The 13,925-nt window shown below is 46.3% G+C and overlaps 1 protein-coding gene across 4 annotated transcripts in view; it reads right to left on the minus strand.

The window, feature by feature from the left end:
- Positions 1-13,925, minus strand: part of LOC122926933 (nicotinamide N-methyltransferase-like) — a 117,188-nt gene that overhangs the window by 71,539 nt on the left and 31,724 nt on the right. For 2 of the 4 annotated variants that reach the window (XM_044278455.1, XM_044278453.1), the window contains exon 3: positions 8,726-8,959. The exons of the other annotated variants lie outside the window; for them this stretch is intronic. The gene's annotated coding sequence lies outside the window, so the exon portion shown is untranslated. The remainder of the gene's footprint in view (positions 1-8,725; positions 8,960-13,925) is intronic. 4 annotated transcript variants of the gene reach the window in all.

Below are 13,925 nucleotides of genomic sequence, written 5' to 3' on the forward strand. Positions count from 1 at the left end.
TTGTTTTCCGTGGTCTTCCGGGTCTTTTGGTGTTGCTGAGCTCACCGGTGCGTTCCTTCTTATTAAGAATGTTCAAACAGTTGTTTTGGCCACGTCTAATGTTTTTGCTATCTCTCTGATGGGTTTGCTTAGTTTTTTCAGCCTAATGATGGCTTGCTTCATTGATAGTGACAGCTCTTTGGATCTCATCTTGAGAGTTGACAGCAACAGATTGCAAATAGCACACTTGAAATGAACTCTGGACCTTTTATCTGCTCATTGTAATTGGGATAATGAGGGGATAACACACACCTGGCCATGGAACAGCTGAGAAGCCAATTGTCCCATTACTTTTGGTCCCTTAACAAGTGGGAGGCACAGATGCAAACTGTTGTAATTCCTACATCGTTCACCTGATTTGGATGTAAATACCCTCAAATTAAAGCTGACAGTCTGCAGTTCAAGCACATTCTTTTCGTTTCATTTGAAATCTATTGTGCTGGTGTATAGAGCCAAAAATGTTAGAATGGTGTCGATGTCCCAATATTTATGGACCGGACTGTATATATATATAAATGAATAGCGATGGACGAACATCAGCCGAGACGGTTCACGAACGCGATTAAATGTTTGCAAACCGCGAGTTCGCGGCGGGCCCCATTCACTTTAATGGCAGGCGAACCTGAAAAAACTTCAGCTTATATTTGCAGCCACCAAATACTTATTAGAAGTGCACAAATAGTCCCACAACATGGGCAGTGACATACTAGAGGGGGATCATTGACAAAAATTCCCACAAAAAATATGTATTTCAATCAGGGGACATTTTTATGCGTCTTAAAAGGAAATTCTCTGAAATGTGCCCTGTTGGGCATTCACCTGACATAAAAAAAAATTCTGATTATGTGGCTCGAGGTACATTATGCGGTCACTGAATAACAATTTTACCGTAGCCCACTTTTTTTTTTTGGGGGGGGGGGGGGGGGGGGGGGCAACTAGTATATCACACCAGTAGAAATTATTTGTTCCAATAGTGTTTGGCACTCTGTGTAGCTGCGGTATCGCAGCAGAACCGCACACAACTGCTGCACAATACAATTGCACTATAATATACTTTCTACTGTATGTTAGAAAGTATATTATAAGTATATTACACCACCCCATATTACACAAATCTCGTGCCCATGCGGTGCCCTGCGTCTGTCTGTAAATATTGTCTTGAAATGAAAATATGTTGTGAGTTAAGATAAATTCTATGCCCGTGGGAACAAAGTCTCTTTTCTCTGTGGTCATATCTGGGTCTTTTTTGAGAAGGAAGCTACACATTCGATCCCTAGATTGTGCTGGATATGTGAACGTCTAATGTCAGCCATTGGTATGTGTATTTCCACTCGAAATCCTTCAAATTAATTAGGGTAGTGGAAGTCTGAGGTAGGAGTAAAGGTTCAGGACATGTTTCTCTTACCTTATGCCGGCTGTTATGGTTCTTTGTGCATGGCCATTTGTAGAATCTGTGGGCAAAAGGTGAAGTGTGGCCAGGGTGCCAATGTTGGCACCACAGCTCTGCGTCAACACATGCAGTATCACCATAAAGTGGCCTAGGAAAACCGTGGTGCTAATGTAGTGGTACAGCCTGATGCAGCAACCGCTGCATCACCCAGCGGCCCCAGGGCTGTGTGCATGAACCACAATGTACGTGATACTGTTACTTATTAGTGACCCCTTAGTGACCACTAATATGCATTTTTACTGACGTAAACAAAGTTTTTTTTAGCTAAACAGCTTGCTTTAATCAATCATTACATGTATTTAAAATGGTGCATCAAAAACTGTCCTGCAAAAAAAAAGACCTCATACAAGTACATTGATCAAAAAACCAAAAAGTTATAGCTCTTGGAATGCAATTTTTTTAAAAAATGTGCGTGGTCACTAAGGGGTTAATAATTTATTATATTACCAATTCAGACAACTTTGTGAGAGAAGGATAAAAAAATGAAAAGTTGATGAAGTAATTGATCAACTAAGATGGATAAAAATGTAATTAAGAAAAATAGGAAATATAGGAAAATTATAAAAATGTAAAAAAATGTATATATAAAATTTATATAAAAAAAATGTAAAAAAAATACTGTATATAATGTAAACTTGAAGTCGCAGTATATGTGCATATAAAATATTCACTGTAAATCCCATTAATGTCCAGTAGGGGGAGCAGTTACATCAAAGTTCTAAATAGTCCAAGTTCGTTCACACTGTTTCATGAATAGGCATCCCAGTGATAAGCGATATAGTATCGCAAGAGATCAGCAACTGTATATGTCAGAGAGCTTCCCTTTAGCTTTGACAATCTTCCTTTTTACTTATTAGTGACAGTATGTGCCTTCATCTGATAGAGAGAGAACGTCACAATACATCTAATGTTTTCCGGTAAGTTAGGGTAATATATTTGATGCTCACAAAAGCCTGCGGTATAATAATATTTAAAACTGTAGCGCTATCCTGTGTGCGGTGAACACAGTTAAGGATGTCCACTGTATTAGCGATGTACCGCTCCAGAGATAAAACGCATATTAGGGTGTTCGGAGCCCCAAAATGCCTGAAGTCCAGTGTCAAGTACCCACAGTCAGTGATGGTCTGGGGTGCCATGTCAGCTGCTGGTGTTGGTCCACTGTGTTTTATCAAGGGCAGGGTCAATGCAGCTAGCTATCAGGAGATTTTGGAGCACTTCATGCTTCCATCTGCTGAAAAGCTTTATGGAGATGAAGATTTCATTTTTCAGCACGACCTGGCACCTGCTCACAGTGCCAAAACCACTGGTAAATGGTTTACTGACCATGGTATTACTGTGCTCAATTGGCCTGCCAACTCTCCTGACCTGAACCCCATAGAGAATCTGTGGGATATTGGGAAGAGAAAGTTGAGAGACGCAAGACCCAACACTCTGGATGAGCTTAAGGCCGCTATCGAAGCATCCTGGGCCTCCATAACACCTCAGCAGTGCCACAGGCTGATTGCCTCCATGCCACGCCGCATTGAAGCAGTCATTTCTGCAAAAGGATTCCCCACCAAGTAATGAGTGCATAACTGAACATAATTATTTGAAGGTTGACTTTTTTTTCTATTAAAAACACTTTTCTTTTATTGGTCGGATGAAATATGCTAATTTTTTTAGATAGGAATTTGGGGTTTTCATGAGCTGTATGCCAAAATCATCAATATTAAAACAATAAAAGGCTTGAACTGCTTCAGTTGGTGTGTAATGAATCTAAAATATATGAAAGTCTAATGTTTATCAGTACATTACAGAAAATAATGAACTTTATCACAATATGCTAATTTTTTTAGAAGGACCTGTACAGTTGCTGATTTCTTGCGATACTATATCGCTTATCACTGGGATGCCTATTCATGAAACAGTGTGAACGAACTTGGACTATTTAAAACTTTGATGTAACTGCTCCCCCTACTGGACATTAATGGGATTTACAGTGAATATTTTATATGCACATATACTGTGACTTCAAGTTTACATTATATACAGTATTTTTTTTTCCATTTTTTATATACATTTTATATACTTTTTTTATTTTTCTAATTTTCTTATTTTTCTTAATTAAATTTGTATCCATCTTAGTTGATCAATTACTAAATCATCTTTTCATTTTTTATCCTTCTCTCACAAAGTTGTCTGAATTGGTAATATAATAAAGTCGCTGGATAGAGCACCTAGCCATAGTTTTTTCAGTTTGGTGTAGCCACTGACCCAGTTTTATCTAATTGGGAAGAGCATTGTGTTGATGGGCAGGGCCCGTGCAAGGATTTTTGCCGCCCTAGGCAAAGATCCATTTTGCCGCCCCCTCATGTCACTCACTCACTGACAGACACACACACACACACACACTGACAGACAGACACGCACTCAGACACTCACTGAATGACGTACACAGAAACTCACTGACAGACAGACACACACCTACCCACTGAAACACACACAGAAACTCACTGACAGGCACTCACTCACTGGCAGACAAAGACACACATATACTCACTGACAAACATAGTCCTCCAGCATGCAGTTTAGTATGCCGGGGCCGGAATGACGTCATATCATCACAGAGGGCGCATGAGGGAGGAGTGGGGAGCTGCTAGAACAGCCTCCCTTGCCGCCCGCCTCCTCTCCTCCGGTAATTTACTGGCAGAACAGGCACCTGCCATCAGGGTAAGCAGATGCCTGCTCTGCCATATTTAAGAAGGACCTCCACCTCCTGGCCCCTCTGTAACGGCGCTGGGGACGGCTTTAGAGCCGCTCGCCCAGGGCTGCACCCCCAGTTAGGGGGAGCCCATCAGGGCACCCCCAGCAGGCCGGCACCCTAGGCGAATGCCTAGTTCGCCTATATGGTTGCACCGGTCCTGGTGATGGGTCAAGGAGGGCTAAGCCATGCACCCTACATGGCGCACGTCTTTAATCGGGTTGTAAAGCAATGTCTGAAGTCTTCCACCCATCTGCAAGACATCCTTAAAAATGGCCAGGAAATTGTGCATGCACTTCAGCCACTCTTACACTGCAAATCACACCTGTCTCGAGCTGCAAAGGCAGAATGGCGTTCCCCAACATTGGCTGATATATTTTCCACCAGTTGGAACTCCACCCTGACACATGTTGGACCGACTGTATGAGCAGAGAAAGTCCATGAACGATTTCTTGATGATGCAAGCGGACAGGAGTACTCCCCTGTGTAATTTGACGTTAGCCAGTGGTAGCTTATGCACGACATCTGCCGTTTGCTCAGGCCCTCTGTGGAGGCCACTTTATTTGTCAGTCGCCAGGACTACGGGATGAATAACGTCATTCCACTGCTTCATGTCCTGGAACAGATGCTGCTAAATGTAGCTGGCCAGCGGACAGGATACGTGGCGCCTACATCCCATGGGCACCTGAGCTCTGTGGGGGCTGAACTGGAGGAGGACATTCACGCACAATCAATATATACAGCAATGGATGTATATTCTGCACAAGTGACAGGAGAGGAGAAGCAGGAGGAGCTAAAGGGGCGATGAGGAGGACCAGGCAGATGACCCTGAGACACAGTATGCAGTAAAGCTGGAGGCAGAGAGTCCCTCAGAGTCCCTGGCGCAAATGGCCCGATGCATGCTCGGTTGATTGAGTAGTGACAGCCAAATTGTCACAATTCGGCAGAGGGATGACTATTGGCTCTCCACCATGTTATACTCTCACTACCGGTCCAAAATTGGGGCTTTTTTTTTTAGAGAGGGAGGATAAGAGGGAGAGGGAGGATAAACTGAACTACTATTGAGACATCCTATGTAGTCAGCTGTCCTCTGCCTATGTGCGCGATCGCCCATGCTTACGGAGGTCTGACTGGGCTCACGTTCCACTGCCATGGCTGCTGAAGTGGGGTGGCGGGGCAAGAGCAGTAACCGCTCTATCAGCAACTTAAAGGGAACCTGTCACCTGGATTTTGTGTATAGAGCTGAGGACATGGGTTGCTAGATGGCCGCTAGGACATCCGCAATATGCAGTCCCCATAGCTCTGTGTGCTTTTATTGTGTAAAAAAAACCTATTTTATACATATGCAAATGAACCTGAGATGAGTCCTGTACGTGAGATGAGTCAGGGACAGGACTCATCTCAGGTTAATTTGCATATGTATCAAATCGGTTTTTTTTTGACACAATAAAAGCACACAGAGCTATGGGGACTGGATATTGCGGATGTGCTAGCGGCCATCTAGCAACCCATGTCCTCAGCTCTATACACAAAATCCCGGTGACAGGTTCCCTTTAAGTCTAGAGTCTCTGATTAGCAGTTTTCTTCACCCGCCTACCGAAGAAACCACCCACCAGCAGCAGCAGCAAGATATGGAGCAGAACCTGAACCAGCAGGTGGTGGCATACTTGGACTGCACCCTGCCACCCCACATTGAAGATCCCCTGGACTATGGGCAGCCAAACTTGATTTCTGGCGGCAACTGGCCAAGTTTTCCTTGTACAAGCTTTCCTGCTCGGCCAGTAGTGTGGCATCAAAGCGAGTGGTTAGTGCGGCGGGGGACATAGTTACCCCACGGAGAACTCGTCATTCCACCCAAAATGTGGAAAGCCTGACCTTTGTAAAGATGAATCAGGCGTGGATCAGCCAGGATTTCTACACGCAGTGCCTGATGCATCTGCGTAGATCATTCTGGATGACAAACCCAAACTTTGTCAAAAGAGACATGCTTCTTCTGGCCACCTGCTTTAGCCACTATTCGGATGCTGCCACCCGTCTGATGCTACACACCTGCTGCCATGTGCTCCTCTTACCACCCACCATCTTGTGCGGTTACTGTCTTCACTCATCATACTCTTGCCACTTTACCACTCTGTAACTGGACCACTGTGTTGACTCATGCAGTTACCACCTCTCCACTCTGTGACAGGGCCACTGTGTTGACTCCTCATGCTGTTTCCACCCTCACCACTTTGACAGGGCCACTGTGTTGACTCCTCATGTTATTGCTACCCTCACCACTCTGTGACAGAGCCACTGTGTCGACACCTCATGCTGTTGCCACCAAACCACTCTGTGACTAGGCCACTATGTTGACTACTTATGCTGTTGGCACCCTCCCCACTCTATGACAGGGCCAATATTGTCCGTATTTGCCCTTGTAGTGATTACCATTTTATTTTACCCTTTTTCTAAACTGTCAGAAGGACAGAATAATGAGAAACACAACGGATCTTGTATTTGGAGCATCCATATGACCTGCATCACACAGTCCTTATTTTGTAGCAGGATGTGATCATGATTTGGAAGCCAAAAACAGGAGTGGGTGAAAAACACAGAAGACAGGCAAACTTTCCAATCATGTGTCATCTCTGTTTTAGATCCACTCCTTTTTTTTTAGACATTATCAATACTGATGGATTACTGAGCAAATGCTGACCATGTGAAGGGAGATGCTAAGAAGACAGGATCTGTTTTTTTGGGGTTGTTCTTGTGACTGTTGAGAGGAAGGGCAAAATAAACAAACAATGAAGTCAACACAAACTTACAGCTGACACCCTGTTAATTTAGTCATGTTTCAGCATGTAACGGAATAGGTTCTGTAGAAATCTATGTGGAATAAGCGCATGGCGGTGTAAAAGGAATGTGCTCCTTCACTCTATAGTAGAATCTTGGACCACTACACGGTTCTTTATACATGATGCTAACATTGACCTGTAAGGGTCCATTCACACGTCTGTTGTTTGTTTCCTGATCTGTTCCGTTTTTTGCTGAACAGATCTGGACCAGATCTGGACCCATTCATTTTCAATGGGTCCTGAAAAAAAACGGACAGCACAATGTCAGATTTTTTTTCAGGACCCATTGAAAATGAATGGGTCCAGATCTGTTCAGCAAAAAACGGAACAGATCAGGAAAGAAACCACGGACGTGTGAATGGCCCCTAAGGCTGGGTTCACACTTGAGTTATTTGGTCAGTTTTGGCCCTGTAACTGATAATAAGTGAAGTGATTCTAAAAGTGACGCCTGTCATCTGCCGTCATATTGACTCACAGTACTGTTTCACTACCACAGAGGACTCCCTAGGCATGTTTCTGTAATGCACCACTATACAGGCTCTCTGCAGCCAAAAATAGCTGTTTTTGTAATGCAATTTGTCACAAATAAATTCGGATCGAATAGAAACTTTTTGGGAAATTCGGCGAACTGGCCGAATTGAATTTTTGATAAATTTGCTCATCTCTAGTTATGACAGCAGCTTTCCCACGGTACGTGGTTCCCAGCCGCCACTACTTTTCCAGACGGGCTGTCTCAGCCCTGCATGAAGAAGTTGAGGAAAAAAATCTGTGCACTGCGCCACGACATCAGTGGCAAGGTCCACATAACCACCGATACGTGGATCAGTAAGCATGGGCAGGGACGTTATATCTCCCTAACTGCACACTGGGTAAATGTAGTGAGTGACAGCTGCAACCGAGGTAGAAAGCAGTTTGGCGCACGTCCTACCACCGCTAAGAATTGCTGGAAGTATCTTGGTGCCTCTTGTTGCCTCCTCCTACTCTGTTTGTTTCTCCTGTACCTCCTCTACAGCCTCCTCATCACGTCAGCGCAACACCAGCACCACCAATTTCAACACAGCCATGGGGAAACACCAGCAGGCTGTTCTGAAACTGATATGTTTTGGGGGAAAGACTCCACATCACGCAGGAGCTGTGGGCGGGCAAGAACAGACCGATGAGTGATTGGTGCCGCTGAGCCTCAAGCCCGACCTGGTGGTGTGCGACAATGGGCAAAATTTCGTAGCAGCTCTGGGCCTAGCTGGTTTGATGCACATCTCGTGCCTGGTGCATGTGCTGAACATGGTGGTACAGAGGTTCCTGAAAAATTACCCCGATACGTCAGAGCTGCTGCAGAGAGTGAGGGTCGTCTGTGCGCTTTTTCTGAGTTCTCACCCTGCTGCTGCTCGCCTGTCTGTGCTGCAGCGTAACTTCAGCCTGCCCGATCACCACCTCATATGAAACGTACCCACAAGGAACTCCACCTTGCACATGCTGGGGGGACTGAGCAAGCAGTACTGGAGTTTCACCTGCAGCAAGCATGGGCGAGTCACTCTGCGGAACAGCACCACTTCACCACCGATTGGGCCTACATGAGCGACATGTGTGCCGTGTTATGCTGTTCCGAGTACTCCACAAACATGGACAGTGCCGATGACGCCGTACTCAGCATTACTATACCTCTTCTACGCCTTGGACGATGATGGATGACGATATGGCACAGGAGGAAGAGGGATCATTCCCACGGTTATCAGGCCAGTCATTTACAAGTAGCTCGGAGGGTGGGTTCCTGCACCAACAGCGGCTAAGTACACAACTGTCCAGCCAGGGTACAGTTTTGGATGATGATGATGAGGATCCGTGTTCAGAGCAGGAGGGCACCAAAATCAGCTCACAGGCATCACTGGAGCATGGCTGGGGAGATACAGAGAACATAGATAGAGATGAGCGAAATTTCAAAAAAATGTATTCGTCCGATTCACGGCATTTAAAAAAAAAATCTTGGTTTAATCCGAATTTATTTGCGGTGAATCACGGTAAAAAACAGCTTTTTCCTGGCTGCAGGGAGCCTTTATAGTGGTTTAGAACACTATGCCTTGCAGTAACACGCATAGGGAGTCTGCTGTGGTAGTGAAATATTACTGTGAGTCAGTATGACATGCAGATGACAGGTGTCGCTCTTAGAATCACTGCACACTTTACTTATTTGGGCAGTCACAGGGCCAAAACTGACCAAATAACTCAAGTATGAACTCAGCCTTACAGGTCGATGTTAGCGCCAAGAAGAAGCGCACTCCTTTTACACCTTCATCAGCTGATTCCACAAAGATGTCTACAGAACCTGTTCTATTAAATGCTTATACAAGTAGAGCCCCCCCCCCCCCCCCGACAGAGTGAAGAGGGTGTCAGCAGTAATATTGTGTTGACGTCACTGATTATTTTGCCCTTCCTCTGATCCGTCAGAACAATAATCCCCCCCCCCCCCAAAAAAAAAAAAAAGGATTCTGTCTGCTGAGCATCCGCCTTCACTCGGTCAGCATTTGGTCAGTAATCCATCAGTATTGCTAATGCCGAAAAAAAAAAAAAAAGAAGTGGATCCAAAACAGAGATGACACATGAATGGAATATATGCATGTCTTTTGTGTTTTGTACCCACTCCTGCTTTTGGCCACCAAATCACAAGCCAATTCTGATGGGACCATAAAGGCCTTACAGGTGCTACACAGACAGGATCCGTTGTGTGTCTTATTTTCTCTTCCTTCTGACGAATCAGCAGAAGGGTCAAATAAATGATGATGTCAGCCAGGCCGAAAAACAAAATAGTGGCCCAGTCATGAAGTGGGGAGTGTGGGAACAGCATGAGAAGTCCACAGAATGGCCCTATGACATAGTGGTGTGATGGAAACAGCATGAGGAGACCACAGAGTGGCCCAATGACAGAGTCTGGAGGTGGAGGCAGCATTAGGAGGAGGCCACAGAGTGGCAAAATGACAGTGTGGAGGTGGAGGCAGCATCAGGAGACTACAGAGTGACCAGTGATAGAGTGGGGAGGTGGGTGGCAATAACAGTACCAGCTGAAGATTGTGGGTAAAAGAAGGAGCACTTGGCATCAGATGTGCGGCATCAGGCGGGTGGCAGCATCAGAATAGTAGCTGAGGCAGGTAGCCAGAAGAAACCGGTCTCTTTTGTCAAAGTGTTTGTGTGACACCATGGATGATCTAGTCTGATGCATCAGGCATTGGTGGGTGGAAATCCTGGCTGATCCACGCTTGATTCATCTTGACAAAGGTCAGTCTCTCCACATTTTGGGTGGACAGGCGAGTTCTACTTTGGGTAACTATGGCCCCCACTGCACTAAACACCCGCTCTGCTGCCACACTACTGGCCGAGCAGGACAGTTTTTCCAGGGCAAACTCGGCCAGTTGCGGCCACAAATCCAGTTTGGCTGCCCAGTTGTCCAGTGGATCTTCAATTACGTCTGGCAGGGTACACTCCAAGTATGCCACCACCTGCTGGTTCAGTTTCTGCTCTGTTCAGTTTGTCCTCCCTCTCAGCGGGTGTAAAAAAAGGCCCCCATTTTGGACCAGTAACGAGGGTCCAACAATGTGGAGAGCCAGAAGTCATCCCTTTGCCGAATGGTGACAATTCGGCTGTCACTACGCAAGCAAGTGAGCATGCATTGGGTTATTTGTGCAAGTGACTAGGAGGGACTCCCTGCCTCCATCTCCACTGCATACTGCCATGGTGTTTCTGGGTCCTCTGCCTCGTCTTCCTTATTGCCCTGTAGCTCCTCTGGCTGCTCCTGCTCCTCCTCTCCTATCACCTGTGTAGAAAATCTACCCGCTTCGCTACACATTGCTTGTGCCTCAGTGTCCTCTTCCTTCATTTCAGCTCCCACAGGGCTCACGTGGCCGTGAGATGTAGGCGCCACCTAGCCAGTCCCTTGACTAGACAGATTTACCAGCATCTGTTACAGGACATGAAGCAGTGGAATGACATTGTTCATCAAGTAGTCCTAGCGACTGACAAATAATGTGGCCTCCTCAAAGGGCCTGAGCAAACGGCAGGTGTCACGCATGAGCTGCCACTGGCTGACATCGAAGTTATACAGGGGAGTACTACTGTCCGCTTGCATTATCACAAAATCATTTACGGAATCTCTCTCTGTTCGTACAGTCGGTCCAACATATGCAGGGTGGAATTCCAATATCAGCCTATGTTCTGCCCCTGCAGCTCAAGGAGGGTGTGCTTTGCGGTTTACAAGTGGCTGAAGGGAATGCAAAGTTTCCTTTTAGGATGTCTTGCAGATGGGTTGAAGACTTCAGGAACCGTTTGACAACCAGATTGAACACGTTTGCCATGCAGGGCGCCCTCCTTGACGCAGCGCCAACACCATGTTCTTCCAGTTGTCAGTCACTATGGTTCCGATTTTGAGTTGTCGTGGAGAAAGCCAGGCTTCGATTTCTTGATGAAGAATACGGAGCAGTTTGTCCCCTGTGTGACTCTGTTCGCCCAGGCAAACAAGGTGCAGAATAGTGCGACACCTCTGTGCCCTGCGCATGTGGTATGTTGGAGGGGCAATGTGAATTGTCCCTGCAGTGGAGGCTGAGGACACAGTAGAGGATGAGGAGGCAGAGGTGCACATTGTTGCAGGATCCTTTGAGGAGGCGTCACCTGGCCAAGTTGCTGGTGTGGATGTGCAGAAACCACATTTACTCAGTGGGCCATAAAGGACAAGTATTGTCCCTAACCGTAGTTACAGCTCCACACATCGGCGCTGCCGTGCACTTTAGCAGACACTGACAGGCTCAAGGACTGGTCCACCTTCTGTTCTATATGTGTGTGCAGGGCTGGTACTGCCTTTTTGTCAAAGAAATGACGGCTTGGGACTCTCCACCTCGGCTCGGCACAAGCCATCAGTTCTCTGAAAGGTGTAAGGTCCACCTCTAGGAAAGGGAGGGAGTGCAGCACCAGCAAATTGGCCAGGAGTACGTTTAGCTTCTGCGCCGTCTGATGAGTGCACGCATACTGTTGTCTCTTGGCAATTGCTTCAGTGATTCTAGTTTGGCTGCAAAGTAGTCCAGCGCATCTTCAATGATGGCTGGCAGGGTGCACTCCAAGTATGCCACCACCTTCTGGTTCAGGTTCTGCTTTATGTCTAGCTGCTGGCGAGTATTTTATTTTTATATGCAGGTGAAGAAAGCTGCTCATTAGTGACTTTAGATTCAGGCTGCTGCTGATAGGGCTGGTACTGGTCCTGCCACCCCACCCCACCCCTCCCCAGCAGCCATGGCAGTGGAACGTGAGCACAGATGGCCCCCCTGGTCAGACCTGCAAGAGGATGGACGATGGCGCAGATAGGCAGTGGCCAACTGACTACATAGGATGTCTCTACAGTTGTTCAGCTTGTCCTCCCTCTCAGCGGGTGTAAAAAAGGCCCTCATTTTTCGACTGGTAGCAAGGGTCCAACAAGGTGGAGAGACATAAATCATCCCTCTGCCGAATAGTGACAATTTGGCTGTCACTACATAAGCAAGTGAGCATGCAGCGGGGCATTTGCGCAAGTGACTCGGAGGGACTACCTGCATCCATCTCCACTACATACAGTCACGGTGTGCATGGGTCATCTACCTAGTCTTCCTCATGTCCCTCTTGCTCCTCCGGCTGCTCCTGCTCCTCCTCTCCTGTCACCTGTGTATAAAAACCACCTATTTTGCTACATATTGTTATGCTCCAATGTCCTCCACCTCCTCCCGTTCAGCCCACACAGGGCTCATGTGGCCGTGAGATCTAGGCGACACATCTCCAATCCCCTTACCAGCCAGATGTACTAGCCTTTTCCAGGGTATGAAGCAGTAGAAAGACGTTGTTCATCCCGTAGTTATGGCGACTGACAAATAACGTTGCCTACTCAAAGTGCCTGAGCAAATGGCAGGTGTCACGCATGAGCTGCCACTGTCTGACATTGAAGTTACACAGGTGAGTACTCCTGTCCACTTGGATCATCAAGAAATCGTTTATGGCCTTTCTCTGTTCGTATAGTCGGTCCAACATATGAAGGGTGGAATTCCAATATCAGCCTATGTCCTAGGTGGAAACGTCGCATATCAGCCTATGTTGGGGGACCTCGTTCTGCCGCTGCAGCTCAAGGAGGGTGTACTTGGCGGTGTACGAGTGGCTGAAGGGCATGCTAATTTCCTGGCCATAATCATTTTTTTTTGCCCCTAATATATGCTTAAAAAGCTTTAGAACATATAACTGCACCGCGGAATGACCAAAAAAGCTTTAGAACGTATAACTGCACTGCTAATTGGCAAGTAATACTTTTTTTTGCCACTTATACACCCCAAAAAGGGCAGTAATTTTCTCACTTCACCACACAACGGCTAAGGGTATTTTCACACTTGCGTTTTTCTTTTCCGGCATAGAGTTCTGTCACAGGGGCTCTATACCGGAAAAGAACTGATCAGGCATATCCCCATGCATTCTGAATGGAGAGTAATCCGTTCAGTTTGCATCAGGATGTCTTCAGTTCAGTCGTTTTGACTGATCAGGCAAAAGAGAAAACCGCAGCATGCTACGGTTTTATCTCCGGCGAAAAAAACTGAAGACTTGCCTGAACGCCGGATCCAGCATTTTTTCCCATAGGGATATATTTGTGCCGGATCCGGTGTTCAGAATACCGGAATGCCGGATCCGTCGTTCCGTTATGCGCAGACTGAAAAAAAAGGTGAAAAAAATAAATGCCGGATCCGTTTTGCCGGATGACACCGGAACGACGGATCCGGCATTTCAATGCATTTTTTCGACTGATCAGGCTTTTTTAAGACTGATCAGGATCCTGATCAGTCTTACTAATGCCATCAGTTAGCATACATTT

The sequence above is a fragment of the Bufo gargarizans genome, chromosome 2, assembly GCF_014858855.1.
Source record: "Bufo gargarizans isolate SCDJY-AF-19 chromosome 2, ASM1485885v1, whole genome shotgun sequence".
Classification (NCBI taxonomy): Eukaryota; Metazoa; Chordata; class Amphibia; order Anura; family Bufonidae; genus Bufo; species Bufo gargarizans.